Source organism: Anser cygnoides, chromosome 9 (assembly GCF_040182565.1).
Source record: "Anser cygnoides isolate HZ-2024a breed goose chromosome 9, Taihu_goose_T2T_genome, whole genome shotgun sequence".
In the NCBI taxonomy this organism is placed as follows: domain Eukaryota; kingdom Metazoa; phylum Chordata; class Aves; order Anseriformes; family Anatidae; genus Anser; species Anser cygnoides.
In genome coordinates, this window is record NC_089881.1 from 718,258 (window position 1) to 738,108 (window position 19,851).

Genomic DNA, 19,851 nt, shown 5'->3' on the forward strand with positions numbered 1-19,851 from the left:
TCCTTAGCTTCCGCATCGCCCTGCTCAGAGAAATACAGGGTATTGTACGGGTCTGCCACAACTGAACCTCCTCATAAAACTACATGAAACTAAACATCTGTGCCTGCACAGAGATGCATGGATGGATTTTATGCCTACACAGAGTCTCACTGTATGGGATCAAAAAAAGCTTACAGAGGTGTCTTAAGCGTTTAGGGTAATATTTTTGGATTGTCATATTCTATCACAAATATTTAGTAGTGTCATGCCATAAGAGAGGCTGGTGCATTGCTTTGATATCTGCTGGTCACAGTGGTGCAAACAATAGGTTTTCCAGCTGATGTCAGTTGAGCAGAGGATAAGAGGATAAGGACCCTTCAAGGAGAATTATCACGTTCATTAAGGCAAACCATTTCGTGAACTGGTGTCACACATCCCTTTCCAATCACACTGAATTGACACAAAGCTTCAACCTTCAGGGGAGGTATTTGGAGTGGAAAGTCTGTCATATTCAGTGGAGATGAATGCTTGGAAGATGTCTTTGTCAACCACAATATAGCTTTATAACAGTGCACTTTTGTATGCAATGGTAAATTTGTGGTACTTATACGTGTTGTACACCTTAATGAATGCTGTCAGTACTGTAGTTAAGGCATGGCATAGGTTGAAGTCTGATGCAATAAAACTATCCATCTGACTAGCAGTGCTCTGTGAAAGCTTGTGCTGATGGAATCAATAGGAGCAAGATGGCCAACATATGGTGAAGGACGGAGAGAGGGAAGAGAGGAGGAGGATATGGGCAAAGGTGTGTAACTCCATGAAAAATGCAAACCACAGATGGGTGACTTAGCAGGCATCCGGGTGCCATGGAGGGAAGGCTTGTAAATAAGGAGAGACGGAACTAAGAGGGGACATAGGAGCGAAATCAACACCAGAAGAGTACACGCTACATACTGTTGTATTTCTTGAGAATTGCTTTCCAAATCTGTTATCAGGAAGGGAAAAAAAAAAAAAAAAGTTGTATTAAACTTTCTTTTCCAATGCAAGGGCAGAGCATACCTGTCAGAGAGCAGGAATGCTAGTGGGTTTGGCAGCCCCATGATGGCACCAGAGGCAGCAGCAAGCTGGAGGTAATGTCCCCTCTGCAGAAGAGAAAAGTGCAGGATAAATTCAGCGCATACATTTTATGTGGACTATCCAGAGCTGTCTGCAGTCTGGGAGCAGATTAGAGCAGAATGTGGGTGGCTGTGCTCCACTGACGAAACGACAACCCAAATGTTGTTCAAACAGAGAATTAATTGCAGGTACACTCTCTCCTGTTGAAGGCAGTCCCTGTGTTGGCTGCAGGAGTTTGACAGAGCGCTGAGCATGTAGACAAAAACTAAATCATAACCAGAGTCTGTCTGAAACCTTGTCTGCCAGCAAGCACAGCAAAAATACTGTCTGTCCAAGTACTGCTGCAGCTGAGTTAAGATGTATCACAACGAGCTGCCTCACTAATTTTGACTGAATGAGGAAGTCTTGGCTGCTTGCTTTTGACTGCATGTAACCTTTTTAAAAGCACCCAAATATCTTAGGAGCTTGAATTTCATTGAAAGTCAGATAGCTGAAGGGTGACTAACATAAAAAACAGTCTAAATGCAGTGAGATTGCCTGAAATGGTCTCATAAATCTCAGAGCTCTTCTTCTACCCATGTTTTGTTAGTTTGAGCTCTGTGGAAGTTGCATAGTGGCTGGATGATTGTTAAAACAGTGTTTAGTCAGCCAAATCTGGCTGATTTTTGGAACAGCCACTGGCTGCCTTCTTTTTTTTTTTTTTTTTTTTTTTTTTTTCCAGCCTCTCTCTTATTGCCCTTCCTGGCCCACACCTGTTATTTTCCTCTGGGACTTTGCACTGACTATCTCATCTTGGTCTGTAGGTGTGTGGTGTTGCACGTATGTGCCACATGCTACCCAGTGTGGCGGTGAGCAGGGAGTGTTCTCATGAAGTGTGCAGCTTCCCTGTGGATCTTTTACATGCAAGTCAGGCTTCACACAGCCCACAGTCAAAAAAAAATAAAAAATTCTCCACTACAGAGACAAATAGCAACATGTGGCTGGAAGATAACAGAAACGTACATGCAAGTGCAAAAATTAAATATGGAAATATGAAAATGAGGGGTTTTTATTATTTAAAGCAAAAGAACTGATTCACTTGCTGGAAATTACATGGGGCCTTATTTCCTTAGCAGCCCATCTCAGAAGAACAATATAGAAAAAAGGGCCGTAGATAAGAAGCACCATCTCAGTACCCAGTCATGTTGCTTGGCTTGGCAGGGGGAGTCTTTTGCAAAACTTTGCAGACAGCCTGAAAAAAAAAAAACAACAGAAAAAGATAAAGGCAAAAGAACGTGTTAGAACAAAATGTGCAGGATGCAGATGTGCAGTCTTCCTGCCTTCCTGGTCCTGTCTCCAGTCTTGTCACCGACTTGCACCTTCCTATGGAACACTGGATTTATTTTCGGTGGCTGTTTCTTCATCTTCCACTATCATGTTCTGCAGCTCCTCCCTCTCCATGTCCCTTCCCCCTGCCCATAGCCCACATCTTTGCCAGATACTTAATGTAGAAATGATTACCTTTGCTTCTTGCAAGCTCTGCCCCTGCTCTGTGGTGGTATGAACAAGTTAGCTGGTTGCTGCAAAAGAATCACGGTGTTCTGCAATGAGGCTGGTTGTCTCTGAGCCACATCATACTGGAGACTGCAGTTAAGAACTGCCTCCAGGAGCAGCAGAGAGACAGAGATACAGACCCTAGTGTTAAGGATGCAAACTGCTGGGATCACTCTCTTCCTTCTGTTAATTTGTCAGACTGTGTTTAAAAAGGGATAAAGCAAAAAAAACAACCATGATCCCGTAATTTTCATTAGTTTCCAAGAAGTCAAGTTGTCAAAGTACTCCTTAATAGGCAAGAAAATGAGTTATCTAGCATTCCTCTTTTTATGCATGGACTTTGTATGAATTTTGTTCATGGGGTTGGGACTGTTTCTTGCCAGGGGCCTTTGCTATGAAAGGTAAAATTAGAAAACAAGCCTAATTTGGGCCAATATTCCAATATATGTAGTACAGATGTATGGAAATGAGCATTCATTTTAAGTTAAATTATCCTGGCCTGTGTGTGGAAGCAGTCCTGACTTTGGAATCAAGCCAAGCCCCATTTTCTACATATAGACACCAAAATTTTGGGGTGCAAAAATGAGCAATGACCCATCAAATTTACTTACTGGAATACATCCTGAACATTGTGAGTGCTCCAAGACAGAGCATGAGGCTGCATTTTTTTGCTCACTAAAACATGCACAAAATGCAATTTTAAAATTAGATAGTTAGATAGATAGTTTAGCTCCAGTGTTTCCCAGTAAGGTAGTTTTCCATTAAACTTTAAAACATTAAACACCTACACCCCATGTGCTCTTCACTGTCACCCATGCACGCTGTTCTTACAATTTGTCCACTACTTCACGCACATATTTACTATCCTCTATTTGTTTCCTATGATATGATACCTTATTTTCCCTGCTTCCCTCTATATTTACTTTTTCCTTACAATGTTCCTCTTATTAAACTTTTTCTTCCTCTTGACCAGCTCCTTTCCAATTGCTTTTATTTTCTAGAATACCTATAATTTTCCTTGGCTAGTAACAAACCTCTGATTGACCAGTCCTTATCTTTGAAGTGTGTCTTTTACCATCTCAGCCATACAGATTGTCTACATTAATTTATCTTCATCTTTGTCTAACATGCAGTTCCTCCAAACAACTCCTGTTTTCCTGGGTATCTGTCAACTGGTCACATTCGGAGACCCCGGGAGGGTAACGTGCTTTGAAGATTTTGTTTCCTGCTCATTGCCTGACTGGGAAACCGCTGAGTTTCATCTTCTCCCTGCCACAGTTAACTCCAGGTATTTATTAAATATTCGATACTGTATGAGTCAGAAAAAGAATACGAGATAGACTATTTCTTAACTATTTCTTACTTTAAAAGTACACAAAATCTAAATGTTTTCATTTTACCTACTCCTGACTTGGTCCATAGAGGTGAGAAGGTGGAGACATGGCCACCTCCATATGTCCTTGGAAGATTTGGGTAATGGGAGAGGATTGGTGTAGCCTGGCCTGCACTTCCCCACGATGCTAAGTGCAGTGAACAGATAGGCGTGAGTTACCGTGAGCACTGGAGTAGATTATCCTCCCCTGGGTTGTCAGAGGGTTGATGAAACCTAGTCAATTATAGTACTGTGCACACTTTGAAACCAATGACAAATCAGACTCCTGCTTTAATATGCGGAACATTCATCACCACATTTCAGATAACATATCTCTTGGAATGATCGCTTAAAGAAAGCACAGATAAAAAATAGAGGAGTCCAGTTCAGGTGTATAATATGCTCTTTGTGTATTGCTCCTCTTGTGGAATATGGGGAGGTTTTAAAAAACTGCACAGAATTAACATGCAGTAAGTTGAGTCCATACCTCATACCTCATATTAAGTAAATAACAGCTCTGCTAGAGAAATACATACATATGTTAATGTTCCAAAAATAAACAGATAGCAGGCAGCTTCATGTGCCTGTAAAGACTTTGTTGTGAGTAGACCGACAGAATAATAACTGCCATTCTGGAAATGAGATCAGGGATCAAAAATGTTTTCACAGTTGCAAAAGTAACAAAGAAAAGCCTGCAATTTCTGCCTGATTGCAGTGGTCACTCCTGGCACCAACTTTCCCTTTTTTTAATGGAGAGATGGTTGTTGCTAGGTGGGTAGGAGTATTTTTTGTCTTCATAATACAGTCTTTGATAACCTGTGGGAGGTCTTCAGTAGGAGTCTTCTGTGGACACCACTATGACCAGGAGAGCTTTACCAGTTTTATGATAGCAAGACAAGTTTTGTGATGTGTACTCAGATGTTTGAGCTTTTTTTTTTTCTTTTTTTTTCTTTTGGGGGTTGGGGAGGTAGTGGTGGTGGTATTGGAATTTTGGAATTATCTATCATTTCAAAACAAAACAAAACCCCTCTTGTTCTCTTGTGGTTCTTGTGGTTTTAGTCCAAAAAAAAATTAAATCTCTGAATATGACATGATGATTAAAGCTGAGGGATATTATAGGGATGCAGCAAGGCAAGAATTGTACCAGGATGGCACCATATCTCTGTCAGCAGCCAGGGTCTGAGAATTCAGTTGAAGGCAGAATTTTGTGATAGCGAATGAAGACTACACTGTTCCAGACACAGGTCTCTTCTTATTTGCCAGTAATTCAAATTAACTGCTGTAATGCTGGAGATTCTTGTATTATACAAATATCTGACTTCTCCTTTTAATCTGCTAGATTTAATCTGACTTCAGTGAAATATTATGATATTGCATACCAATAGCCTAATTATCCAAAGTGAGGAAAGAAGGCTTTCCTTTTATTGGTTTTCAATTTGCATCTCTTTATTATCACTCCTTGTCCTTGTGTTACAAAACAAGGAGAACAGACGCACTAGATCTATATTCTCTAAACCAGCCACAGTTTCACATACATTTATGATGTTCCAGGGGAAGCTGTGCTATTGTTTCATACAATGCAGTAGTACCACAGTACTTCAAACAGCTCTGTGAAATGCAGTTCCTTCTATTCCTGCTGTTATCATTTCCTAGGACATTAGAAAAGTTCCCAAGCCCCAAAGGTTGGATTAAGATCTTCACTTCTTCAACAGCTGAGGTCAGTGGCTCCTGTCATTTGGTCTGCACTTCTTCCCACTCACTCTGAGACAGGTTCCGAATAGAATCCCTCATCCTAACAAGCAAGCAGGTCTTCGAGGCAGCTGTTTCTGCTGTTGTGCCCCTAATGAGTGAGCCCTAAAGAAGGTAATTTCTTTTCCCTTAATCCATTATGTAGCATCAAGACCTGAATTCAAAACTTTCTGTGATTTAAAAGGGTCTTCCCTTAGTGCTAGGGTTTTTTTTGTATGTTTTTTGTTTTGGTTTGGTTTGGTTTGGTTTTGAGCAAACTGTGCACCTGATACTACTCAGACCCTAATTACTGTAAATCAGACACTTAATTTTTTTTACAAGAAACCCTTTTGTGTTATTAAAATACAGAAATGTCTAACTGTCTAAATTCCATATAAAGGGGGAGGGAAAGGAAGGAACCACACATAACTTGAGTTACTCGAGCATAAGGTATTTTTATTCAATTGAGCCCTTTAGTTCAGATTAGGATCATAGCTTCTTTTGAACATACAAGTTACTTTGAGTTCTTAGTTCAGTGTTGAAAAACTAATACTTCTAGACATCTCTGACAAGTTCAAATAAAAAGCCATTAGGATCTTCTGAATTTAAATCTTACTGGAAAGTTGAATTTACAAAAATGCCTATCTACAGTGTATTTGAATCTTTACAGGAAGAAGTAATACAAGTTAAAGCAGCATAGGACGAGTCATCTTTGTATTTTGGATCTTAAGTCTAGGAGACAAAGACCTGTATATGACAGCAAACAATTTTGTAGAGGATTCTGAGGAAACAGTGGAAAGATTTTGCTCATGATGAAGTGGCATGAGCATTTTTTCTCATATCACTGGGTAGCAAGAGGCAGTTGTGCCAGTGTCAGATTTACAGTCTTTTGGAAGACTGGTTTATTTATCTGTACGTATATGACATGGGAAATATAATGTATTTATGTATGATTTAATAATAATATAATAATAAATGACATAGTTCTTATGCTTTAAATCCACTGGTTTTACAAAGAAGGCCAGTGTTTTAACAGATGGATAACTCGGAACTGACCAGGAAGAAAGAAAAAAAAAAAAGCCTCTAAAACTAATACATTTCAAGGAGGCTGTAATCATTTCCTTCTCTGTGACTTACAGCAACATACTGAAAGTTAATAAAGATAAATGTAACATTTACAGGGTAATAAGAGATTGTGGAAGGAAATAAACAAACCTAGGATATAGTGCATCTAAGTAAACACAAAGGTTGTAAAACCTTCAAACTCAAATATCAAGAGCACTGCAAATTAATGCCGCACACAATAGACCCTTTGGAAGCTAACTTAATCCACCCCCATGTATCTACATGAGGGCCATGCATAACAATGCATGAGCTGGATTTCCATTAGAGTTTCCTCTGCAGGCTGTCAGTTGTTTGAAGAAATAACAATTTCCTAGGCATGAAAGCTTTTTCAGAATGTTCCCACTGATGTGTAATAAAAGTGACTTTACTTTTTTTCTATCCCCCTCTCCCTCGGCCCCACCCCCTGAGATGTGACTTTGGCGGGGAAGAGGATGGACTTAGACCCTCGGCCCCCTACCAGTTTACCTTGCCTGGATTATCAGTGCAGGTGTTAAAATAATTGAAGGTGTGGTAGGAGATACAACCCCTAATAGCTTTTCCTATATGGAGATTGCCTAGGTAGAGAATGCCAGAGTACCTGAAGAATAGGCATGTGAGTACCTTATTAACATAGCACCATTCAGCGGCAGCTGCATATCTGGAAAAAAAAAACCTTTAAAGAGCCTATTCATCTATGTTAATGGGCCCATTGCACAGTACATTGTGTGGGAAATTAAGTCTCTGGCTGTGAACTTCCTGTGCTGTGCAAGCTGCCTTGACTCTTTTTTATTGCTTCAGTGTTATTATCTCCTCCTGGAAATAAAAACAATCATGTTCTCACATTTGAGAAGCCAAAACATTCCCAGATAACAAACTGGTTGAAAGTTTCTTTTGTTTCCCTTATTAAGTGAAAAAATATGTTTTGAAATTAAAGTAAACCCTAAATTAACATCAAAGCCCATCAAATTAGCTGAGCTGTCATACGCATGACAATGTTGGGTTTTCTTTTTTTTCCTCTCCTCTAAAATACACAATTTAAATTGGTTTCCTATTTGTTGTTCCTTCCTTGGAATTAATTTTTGCCACAAAATATGGTAATTTATTCAAATGAGACATGATTTTTGAATGTTTAACTGACAAAAGAACTGCTTTCCTGCTGAAAGACTGAGGTAGAAAATAACATATTTTTAATACATTTTCCCAAAATATAGCACCTCTTCATTTTAGCTCTGAGTGGACTGATTCTTTAAAAGTAGATCTGGAAAAGTATACCAAGAAAAGGAAATCTTGCTTATTCAGGTATTTTCAAGCTCTATCATCAATTTGAGAGTAATATATGATATTGTACATCCCAAAACACCTTTCACCAAAAATGAATTATCATCAAATATTTAAACAATTTTTCCTTCCTTTATGATCCAAATGCTGCATCATCGTCATCATCATCATCATTAGCATCATTATCTTCATCATGCTGATAAAAGAAAGGACTAATGATCAATACTAACTGATTACAACTCAATTAAGGAGCAGTTTTTTCAGATGTTCTTTTTTTTTTTTTTTTTAATCTTACCTGTTCCACTCCTTCCGCATTTTCAAGTTAACTTAATATGTTCAACTATTTAACATGTTTAATGAGCATACTAGAATATAACTGGAATCATCATTGAATGTGCTATATTCCTTCCGTGGTGCACACTCAACTTCCCTTGGACAACACTAAAATATAAAGAGCTGTCAAAAAAAAAAATCAGAACTCTTGCTGTTAGAAAATGAGAGTTCTTGATGTAAATTGCAATAGAATTTAGTTCTTCAGATAAAACATCCATTTAGAAGCTCTGTAAAGATGTCTAGGAAAAGCTGAAGTAAAGCTGGCTCACTCCAAACTAGTTAACAAAAAGTAGAGATAGTTGAAGGAAGGCAATATGGAGCAAGCCTGGTAATACTAACCATCATTTTATCCAGTCTGTTTGCACAGATTTTCCTTGCACCCATCCTACCATCCTATTATTTTTCTTCAAAATGTTATCTGTGGAGTCTCTGGGACAAGGATGTTTAGTTCACAGAGTACTTTGCTCTGTTTTCTATGCTTGATGGTTCTTGACAGTATTATCATAATGCAAATTATTATTGTTGCTGGTAGAAACTGCACTAAGTGCTCTTTGGGCATCAGCAAGTCCAACAAGTGATGATATAGTAATATCAGAGAGGAAATCAGTATTTCATATTAGTTAATGATTTAATTATGGAAATCCTTCCCTTAATGACATTTGTTAACTAAAGTCACTATAAATTGTATTCTGCTTGGCTCATCTTTCAGTGGCACTCTGAATTACACCTTCCTGACATTTAGATATTGGAATATTAAACAGATTTCTCGTTGCAGTCCAGTCCAGCACTTCGTTCACAACACAAGCCATCTGGGAATATGTATCCATCAATGCTCTGGGAGGCACTGTTGAGAGTTTGCATATTTTAAAAAGTCAGAGAAAATTAGAACTGCAGGAAGACCAACACATGGCACTCTCATTACACCAGTAGATTTGGCATCAGTGTTATTACTGCTTTTTTTTTTTTCCCCCCCCCCCCCAGTGGTATTTTGTACTGTATTTATTTTCCTTTGGTTTACATTATCTATTTTTTTTAATGACTTTTTTTTTTTTTTTAAATGTCTGGCATTTTGCAGGTTTTATACTATACTGTTGAGAGTTTAAAAATATACAGTGAAGTTCCAGGCTAGCCATTCCCATTTAGTCACTTTTTCACAGCAATATCATTTTTATATAGCAAGTGTGCTGTTGGCATTTCAGGAATCACAGAGAGGCCAGCAATTTGGGTGCAAGCAAAATTTTTTCAAGCAGTTGCTGTAAAGATAATTCAGATTAATGGGCCATTTACAGTCTTGCTAACTTACTAACTGGCTATGTGCTCTAGGTAATCAGGGTGACATTACTGCCGGCACAAAAATGACATCTCGTCATCAGAAATTTTCTTCATTGGCACAGAAAATGCCAGGCACATCACCTCTGACTGTGTGGCCACCACATCTATTAACCTTATTGATTTGGAGTCATGCTGTGCCACACTGGAAAACTACTCCCTGCTGAAAGACTCAAGTGGATCAATCCTGAACCATGAACAAAAACTCAATAACAAAATGTAGTAGGCACCTTTCTCCGTTAAGTATTCCTCAAAGTAAATCACACTAGGGAACATCATCATAAGGAACTTCCCTTGGGATTCTGTGATCTCCCAGAGAAAAACAGCAAACCTGAGGGAAAAGATGTTTATATTGCCAAACATATTTTATATCAGTGTACTCAAATGTTTTACTGTAATTATATTTTTATTTTATACTGTAACTCATTTCCCCTTTCTAAACCTTAGAATTCTAACTTACCATTTGTTTTTAATGATGATCATCCCTGGTATGTCACCTATTGACAGATTACTCTGGAAAAGAAAGTTTTCTCTCCTTTATCAACCCTTCAGAATTTTCATGTATTTATCAGAATTTATTTTTGAGGTCCTCATTGTGATGGGGCTTGAAAATGAAACAAGGCATCTAACTCCTTTCAGCCTCATACAGTTAACAAAGAAGGCAACAAAAGGAGTTCCAGAGCTTCATATTTCCTGACAAAAGATAGAGGACTGCAGCAAGCCTCATTCATATTTAAATGTTTGTGGCTTTGGAATTAAAAGTCCATCTTTCATGTTATCCTTTCCGTTCCTTACTTTTTTTTTGATGGTGGTGGTGGTGGTGTTTGCCAGCAATGAAAACTATGTCGCAAACATTAGTGTGACTCTTCAGTTTGTAGAACTGTTTTTTGAAAGTACTCCCTGTTACAGACAACTGAGGCTTTTTTTTCCTTCTTCTTTTAATAACCGTTGAACATCAATATAGTTTTTAATTGTCTTGGAAAACTCATTTAGGACAAGAAAAGTGTGGGTACAACCAGTCTGTGCACATGTGAGTAATTACTGATTATAGCTGAGTAAGTTTTATTCAAGCCGTTGGGACCCCTCTCAGGAAAAATTACTCACATGAGTAAGGGGCACAGGACAGGACAGGAACATTTCTGTTGCTCAGTACTGTGACAACAGTGTTTTTGCCCAAGGGTCTGATTGGAAAACTTGACAAAATCTATGGGCATAAGGTTTAATTTTGCATTGGTTTTAGTGTTAATGAATAGAACAAAGTTCATTAAAAATACTCCTTGCACTATGTTCAGCCATGCTTAACATCTGTATATTTATATGTATTAAATATTTTAAATTTTTTCAAAGAAAATTCTGGATTATGAAAAAAAGGAGAAGCAAATGAAATGACATTAGAAAATATTATCAGTTGCTTGAAAAAAATGATTTCTCAAAGCTGCATAAAAGTCTGGAAAATATTATTTTTATTCCTTAGGAAATAACCCTGGGCTTCTAATTAATGTCATGAAATTAAGACCATTTATCTGAAAAACTGAAAAAAGATCTATATATGCTCCAAAGTTCAGTGTTTGTCCCTGAGCTCTAACATGGGATATAGTGTGTGAAAGTCTAACATGGGATACACCATATATCATCTCTATTTAGAGCCCCTAGGCAGGAAGTATAGATAAAAAAAATAATCAAAATTACTGTTTTTCTTTACTGAAAGCTCTCCAAGGAATTCATTGGAATGAGTTCTGTCTGCCCATCTAATTGATAATTATTTAATTAGCAATTTATAATGATAATGGGATTTTACCCCCCACCAGTCCATCTTGTCTGTAAGAAAAATATAAGTAGACAACCTTATGTATTACTTTACCACTTTTGGCAGTTGGCACAAGATATTGTGGGCCAGCGTTGTGATTCCCCACAGTTAAACCATAAAAGCAGTGTATTCATATATTACCTTTGCCCACAGTGTTTCCTTTTCTCATTACTGTGGGTGACTGGCATTCTCACAATGTGTGTGGGTGCACAGGCTTGTTGTGTCACCATGGACAGTTCTAAGAGCAGCTTCATTAGTTCTTTTTACAACAAAAGCTAGGTTTTTTTCCCTGCCTTCTCTTTCTTTCTCTTAGTTGGCATGCGGGTTGAATTTTTCTTGGACCCCCTGCTTGACTTTTTTTTTTAGAGCTCCTTTTGAACAGTACAGCAGTGTGAACACTAGGAATTGTAACTGATAGACTGTTTGCAGGAGAACTCATGAAAGTTCTCTTTGTTCACTTCACATCAACCAGGTTTATGCAGACCCTCCCCCACCTCAGCCAAACAGGGAAAAGGAAATCCACTTTTAATTATACATTGATAGGAATCACTATATAGTGAAATTGCATCAAGTGGAGAATGCCCACTTTATACTCTTTTATCTAAGAATCCAAAAGAAGCATTGCCGTAAAAAAAATGGACATGCAAGCGTAGCCTCCCCAGTATAGCCAGGCCTGATTAATTTAAATCAGTTTGCCAACTCCACTTCCAATCCTGGTAAAAATTTTCGGCAGTATCTTTGCACTATAAGAGCCTCAGTAAACAGTAAACAGTATACAGTAAACAGCCTCAAACCAGATAAGACACTCACTGAAATTCATTGTTTCCTCAAGGTTATCTGCAGAAGTGCATAGTGTCGACTGATTTTCTAAAAAGACCAGGATGTCTCCTCTTTTTTTTGTTTGTTTGTTTGTTTGGTACATTGGTTCGTTGATTGGTTGGTTGGTTTATTTATTTACCAGAGGAAAGAGTTCTTATGAATTTCTATTTTGAACATCATCTGAATCCAAATTTGTGAAATTGCATGAGTCAGTCCATCAAGGCTTTGCTCTACTAAAACGGGAACAGAACGACTTCCCAGATGCTCGGTTTCAAAGAATTAATAAGGAAATCAGGAGATATTTAACAGATAAACACTAATTCTTTTTTTTTTTTTTTTTTTTTGGCAAATCTAAAAAACACACCTTGTGATACACCACATGAGGCAATTTGAAAAGGTTCATTAGTTCCCAGGGAAAGAAAAGAAGGAATCTTAAAATGCAAGGTACCAGTCAGAGACTAGGACTGAATCTGAAATTATTCAGAATAGGCAGCAGTTCACCTTCCAACAAAATGAGCTTTCGCTGTGGCCAAGAAATAAATGACACAGAAGGAAATTATTAAGGCCAAAGCAACTGTGGCAGGAGTACATGTTCTTTTAGATCTGGGCAGGCTGAGCCATGCAAAGGAGCCTCAAGAAATGGTCTTCATGTGAACAACTGATGCACAGCAGGAGTTGCCTGAAAGTGGTACCTCTCTGCCTGCTGCGAGGAAATCATCTGGGGAGAAAAAGATGGGAATGAAACTGGCTTGGGAAAAGGATAAAGGAAGGGTAGGGGAGGAAGGAGGGCAATCTGGGAATAAGAGAGAGAGGATAGAGATACGTTTAAAAGTAAACCTTAGGTTTGATTGTTCTGGTCTGCTTCTTTTATATGTCTATACTGGAGGTTATTTAAGAGAATCCTCAAAGATCAGTCTAAGGTTTGCTGCTGAGAATAAAGCTACAGAGATGGATAATGTTTCTACAACAAAAGACTTTAAAAAGAAAAAGTAGGAACATTTCCTTGTAATGACTGCATTGTCTGGATTCTCTATAGGTCTCCTAGCATTAGACCAGGGCAGCTTCTTGCCTTCAGTGAAGTTACTCATTCATTTACTCCCTCATTCAGGTGAGAATCAGGACTTTCTTCTTTAAAGTTCAGAAAGATGTAGTTCAGCAAGTTTCCTTCTGTGGAGAACTTAGGAGCACTGTTTGAGAGAAAAGCCCTTGAGGCTGACATGCTTTAGTTGGAGTTCTGCTGAGCTGAATTTGCACATTAAGTACTGTACCTTGCTCTTGCCTGCTAAAGCGTCCCTTGTTTAAGACTACCTATATGTGTAACTAACAGAGAGTGGGATACAGCCTCAGGATTTATGCTGTGTCACCTGTGAACAGACCCTTTGGGCTGCTTGTGGAGCTAAGAATAGCTGGGTTGTGGATATGCAAGCCATACCATTGTTTCTCTGAGGATGAAACATACACTCCTGTAGCAGTGATTGGGAAGGCAGCCTCGTAACACTTGAAAATTCACCAAGCCATGCTTCCCACAGCTGGATTTTTCTAATTGAAGCTTACTTTGGACCCCGGTCTAATGTAAAGCAGATTCAACATATGTAAGATATAAAACCATAGGTTCTTCAGTAATCATAGGTCTCTCTGCAAGAGCATTCTATTCCAAATAATGAAATATTATTATTAATAGCAAGGGGACAGATTTGTACTGATCACTCACATTGATGAAATATTGCCCAAGTGCATGATTCTCACAAAGGTAAGGATGTGTAATTGCACTTTAGATTGATAAATAAAACTAATGATTAAATGCTCACTTTATGACTATAGGATCGCAAGCAGATGTCCTGAAAACAATCACTTTGGTCTTTATTGGCAGTTTTCAGGCAAACGTCTCCAGGTTTGTGGACATATATATATGTAAGAACAGAATTTTTCCACTTGTTTCTGTATGCTGCTTGGTTGCATATAGCCAAGAAGGCTGACATCTACTAATGAAAGAGCCTTTGACAATGACGTGTCTTTTCTCAGGAATCTGAATAGCTGTCACAGATCAGGAACCCTGTTTTTATTCTCACTGTATATTTTACTTTTCTCCTCAGTTCAGCTATACTCATTTCATTAAGTTGGGTCAGTAAGGTCAGAAAGCCTTATAATTATCTCCCAGGACCAAAGCTCTAGCTGAACTTTTAGTTCAGAATTAAACAGAAGTTCTAGTTCGGAACTGTATCTTTGCTGGGACCTAGTGGGGTTACCCTTCATTTTACTTCAACATTATGAGGACTAATTCTTCTGTGCTTGTGTATACTTTGTATACCTGCCAAGTCCTCTCCATCCATTCCTTCAGGTAATCACAGAAGTGACTGATTAAAAATGATCAGACTCTGTAAGCTTTCAGCAGCACACTTGAAATTCCAGTTTTCTTTCATGGTGAACAGTTTTTCTTTCATTTTTGACTTTTTGGAGGAACTGATTCCAAAGATTTTATTCACAGTGGTTAACAGGTGAGAACTGGTGTTTGCTAGCATAAGTGTCGTGCTGGGTAGCCCTTTGTTCACTTCCTGCTGCTTCCCTGCTCTATTATGGCAAAACTTACTTTAATAGAAGTTTTTTTTAATGGTTTGTACAGTGTATATTTTTAAAGCATATTATGAAATAAAAGTGAATACCTATCAGAACAATGTGTTCCTATGAACCTCTAACAATTGGGCAGGTCCCTTGATTTCAATGGACATACTCCAGAACAAGGGACTTGTACCACCTGAACAGGATTGCTAGAATTTGGCCCTCAACAGATGCAGTTTTGTTTCCACCAGCATGTGCCAATTAAAATGATTCTGCTGTAATAAAATATCAGGAGACAGAAAAGGAACCACAGTGAACTGAGGCAATACTGAAGAGTTAAGCGTCTTTTCAGCTAACACAGATCCCCTGCTCCATTGGTGATCAACGGTAATAATGACATCCACTTTCCAAGGTAGTGCTGGGTTTCTGAGGGCTGATTCTGATGCCAGTGGCTGGTGTGAGTTGTTGAGGAATTTTCAAAGACCGTGTTGGATGGGCGGCAGGAAGATCTGAAGCCACTGGAGATGTGGAGCAGAAATAATAGGAGGAGTGATAAGAATGACACCATTTCCAGAATGTCTGAATTAAGAAGGAAGGCAGGAGAGGCTGAACTGTGTTGAAATATTTTGTCTGCTCAGTACAGAGTAATTGTACAGCATTTTGGCTACTAGTGCCTTGAAAATGAAAATGGACAACGGAAAAATTTATTTCTGTGATTGATAATGAAAATTGTTTTAGATGGGGAAGAAAAAAAAACTTTCCTCTGATAAATATTTTCCAATTTGTCTTTGAACAGCAATATATAACTGCTGAATCAAGTCTCCAAACCTTTACACCTGTTTCATGCGTTTGTGATCTGACTCAACTCATGGATGTTTCTCCAGATTTCCATAATTAAAGTGCAGACCGAAACCTTTGCTCATACTTAAATAAATGTCTTATGTAAGAAAACTTACAGAAAATAGCGTCTGAACAATTTGGACACCCCCCCCCCCCGGCCCCTCTAAAGTCCATTATGTATGCAGAAAGAGAAATATGGTCCTGCACCCCTCCCCACATACAAACTCAAACTTGAATGTGTAGAATCATTTTGCCTGGAAACAGACATTTTGACATAAAGCATTTTCTCAAAAATAGTCATATGATTGTTTTCAAATAGTTAGAAGAAAAATCAACATTTTGAAAGTTGATGCAAAGTAACTTGTGTCCTCCAGATAGCTCTATTCATGTAGTCTTTAGCTGTCAGAAGCAGAACTGTAGTTCAGCAATTACCTGCATTACATTCACATCTTACTTTCTCTGTTAAATCATGCACACACATTTTCAATTTATTAGCACTGGATAAGTGGCCTACTATGTCTAGAAGCCTTGTAATGTGTAAATTACTCTAGCCAATTCTAAGAAGGGATATGTGTCCATGAAAGTGAATTACTCACAGATCACAAAAGAAACCACCTTTTCAAAACTATTTCAGATGGGCTAATTATCTGCAAAATGTAGGATTGGTTTTGTGCTGCTGAAATTTGTTAATATACCCAAACATGCTTTTGGCATTTTTGTATGCACAGCAGGAAAATTAGTATGGAACTGGAACTTGTTTTTAATAAAACTTGAAAGCACAGCTTAAGGTCTTTGCTGAACTATAAACGTTACTGAACAATAAATATGTGGTTGTAGGCCTCACAAGCCTACATACTATCTTAGGGTGAGAACATATGGAAAAGACACATGAAAAAGCAATTGCAGAAAAAAATGGGTTTAGGGTATTGATACTATTAATTAGAGGTGAATAATGCTGATTTGAAAACATGACGCTTCAGAAATGGCAAAGCAAAGCAATCACTAGCATGTCTGGATTTCATATTACCTGTCCAAGCAATTTTCTTTCTCCTTCTATAAGTGCACACTATTGTTCATTTCAATGAGATATTAGACAGACACTAGACACTCTATTCTCCCTTCTTCAGACAATTGGGATTTAAATATCCATTCAATTCAGAAAATGATACGTCTGTCATGAAACTCCTTTTTAACTCTGTCTACAGTTGCATGCTCATGGCTGATATATAATTAATAGGCTTTTTACATCCTTCTAAAGAGCAGAATTTTTTTAATTATGTTTTTAATTCGTGATACAGACATCGGATGACTAGCACTGAATATATGTAAAAATGATAGTGCTACATGAAAAAGAAAAAAGATCTTTCACAGAGGATTATATCAAAAACAATAAGGCTGGTGACATACTGAAAATTATCATTTACTTTTGTCTTATAGTAAGACTGAGTAGGTTTATCAATAAAAATGTCTCCTGTTTATCCACATATCTGTTTCGATTTAATTTTTCTTGAATTAAATCCAATATCAATACAAGGCGTATGCTGGGAGTGGTTTGTAAAGAAGAAAGATCTATCTGGAAGGTTGTGACCTGAATGTTGTACTGGAGAGGTGTGCTAAACCTTTTTGATGTTCTGTTCATCTTCTTTGTCTGTAAAAGGGGTACAGCAGAGTCTGTTGAATGTCCTGAAAGGAATTCCTGGATGTTGCTCAATGTTGAAAGTATAAATGTAACATCTAAGTAACATAAGGTCAAAGCAGGAAAGATAAATTGAAGTTTTAAGTTAGTATTTAGCATTAAGGATATCAGGATATTCTTCTCTTCCAGGTGTGAATATAAGAAGCTATTTTGAACTGAAGAGTCTAAAGAAAAGATTTTGGAACAAATTGGATGAAATCAACAGGACCTAATTGTGAGGGTCGGATGATATTTTTCCAGATAGAATTCAGACCTGAAATTGCTGAAGTTTAGCTTTGGTAACAGGTAGGTTAGTAAGTATGAATACAGTCTCTATGAGAACAAATACAGTTTTATTTGAGCTCAGAGAACAATGTGACTTACGACTGTGTGATCAAGATGCTATATCTGGGTTTTCAAGAAGCCATATGAAGGTTCCCTCACTCAAAAGATCTTTAAGTAACTAAGTTCTTAAGAGGTTAGAGAAAATGGTTTGAATATGTTCTGAATAAAAATAAGAAACAGCAGGCAGGAATAAAATAACTATTTTCATAACAAAGAAAGTTTGCTAATGGAATCACAGAGGATTTGTACAGTCTGTATATGCATAAACAATTGTTATAAAGGATGGGGGATTATTCAGATAATGCCACTGTTACCAGGTGATACGAAAGTTATTAAGGTTGATAGATCTACTAATGTCTATCAAGGCCTGAAGTAGGATTTCCTATCTGACTGGGTGACAAAATGGTATGCGACATTCAGGGTATGTTCCAGTTGCTTGCAAATAGATATCTAGAGTAATTTTAGAGTCCCTAGGGTGCCTGACATATCCACATGAGAGTAGCAGAAGTAAAACACAGGCTTGACTCCGCTGTGACATCAGATGCCTGTTTGGGAAATTGAATTCCATCTTTGGTGCCCAGTAATGTGTCCTAATACTTATGGAGAAAAAATACACTTCATCCTATGCAAAAATGGCTTCCAAAATGTTCAAGTGAAAGGTCTTGGAGTCAATACTGATGATTCTCTGAAAACATCAGTAGTGGTCAAATTTACAAATTAACTGTTAAGCATTATGAGCAAGAAACAGGAAAAAAAAATCAAAAGGACTCTGCTCCTGCATAAACCTTCTGTAACACCACAATGTTGTGAATACAGTGTTTGGTATTGATCATCCCATCTCCAAAAAGACACAGGAGAGCTGGGAAAGGATTTCAAGGAAGACAGGAAGAATGAAACTGTTTTTGAATGAGTTTAGGTAGATTAGGACTCTTTACCTTGCAAAAGACATGTCAGAAGAGAGATAAGACAAAACTATGAAACCACACGAATGATATCAGAATGTGAACAGGGAATCATCACTATTTCTCACAGTACAAGATTCAGGGCTCCCAAACCACATGAGCATTTTATGTATAAAATTGAGAAAATGCTCTCAGTTGTGGACTTCACTTCTCCAGGAAGATGTGAGGGCTTAAAGTATAGATAGGTTGAAAAGACAATAAGGCAGAGTCATGAAATTTTGGTCCATTGGTGGTTCTTAAACCAGATGACCTGGAGGCAACACTGATTTTACTAAGTTCCTAAGTCAGTAATATCCAGAGTGCAGGAGGAGAAACTGGGGAAAAAAACACTTCGTGCATGCCACCGTCTCTGCTTTTCTCTAGCTAATCACCAATGCTGGAGCCAAGAAACAGCTATGGAAAATTTGGTCTAGCCAGCGTGACTGATTCTGTGTTTTTATAATGAGATCCCTCCCCTTGAACTGTAGTGCACTGGGTGCCCCATATTTTAAGAACATGGTGTAAATATGCATGGTCTTTTCGTCCACATATATATAACTGGAAGTCAAGTATAATCTTTAAAACATCAGAATATGCTAAAAGAAATAACAACCCTTGTAGAGGCTTCCCGGCCCCCCCCCCCCAATTCATTCTCTCAAATTTGGCTGTTTTAACTTTGACACATAGAACATATGTAATGCACCTTATACTGATATTTCTGACTGCAGAAGCAGCTTGAAATCATCACTGAGTTAGAGGTACTGTTGGAAGACATTCCATTCCATAGGACCATTCAGGACAGCAACTATGTAAAGGAAACTATGGAGAATGTAGGTGAATATGCTGAATGCAAATATGCACAAGTTAGTTAAGACAATAGGCTTAACAACACTATGGGGAGAAACACAAACACAGGAAAAACAATTCTAAAGGACAAAATCTTCATGAATTTTAATGACCAGACATACTAGTTTTTGATTTCATAGCTCCTATTTCTAGTTGGCACCTTTAGCCCCCATGCAAAACCACACACTCTTCCACACTGCTCTGAAGTGTTGTGCTTGCTCTGCTCATAGGTCCTCCGCAGTCTTTTCCA

The 19,851-nt window shown here is 38.0% G+C and overlaps 1 long non-coding RNA gene across 2 annotated transcripts in view; it reads left to right on the forward strand.

The window, feature by feature from the left end:
• LOC106036272 (uncharacterized) overlaps window positions 1–19,851 on the forward strand; it is a 251,628-nt gene that overhangs the window by 184,873 nt on the left and 46,904 nt on the right. For both annotated transcript variants that reach the window (XR_010833491.1, XR_010833492.1), the window contains 2 exons: window positions 3,762–3,916; window positions 17,620–17,775. This is a non-coding gene — a long non-coding RNA (uncharacterized lncRNA). The remainder of the gene's footprint in view (window positions 1–3,761; window positions 3,917–17,619; window positions 17,776–19,851) is intronic.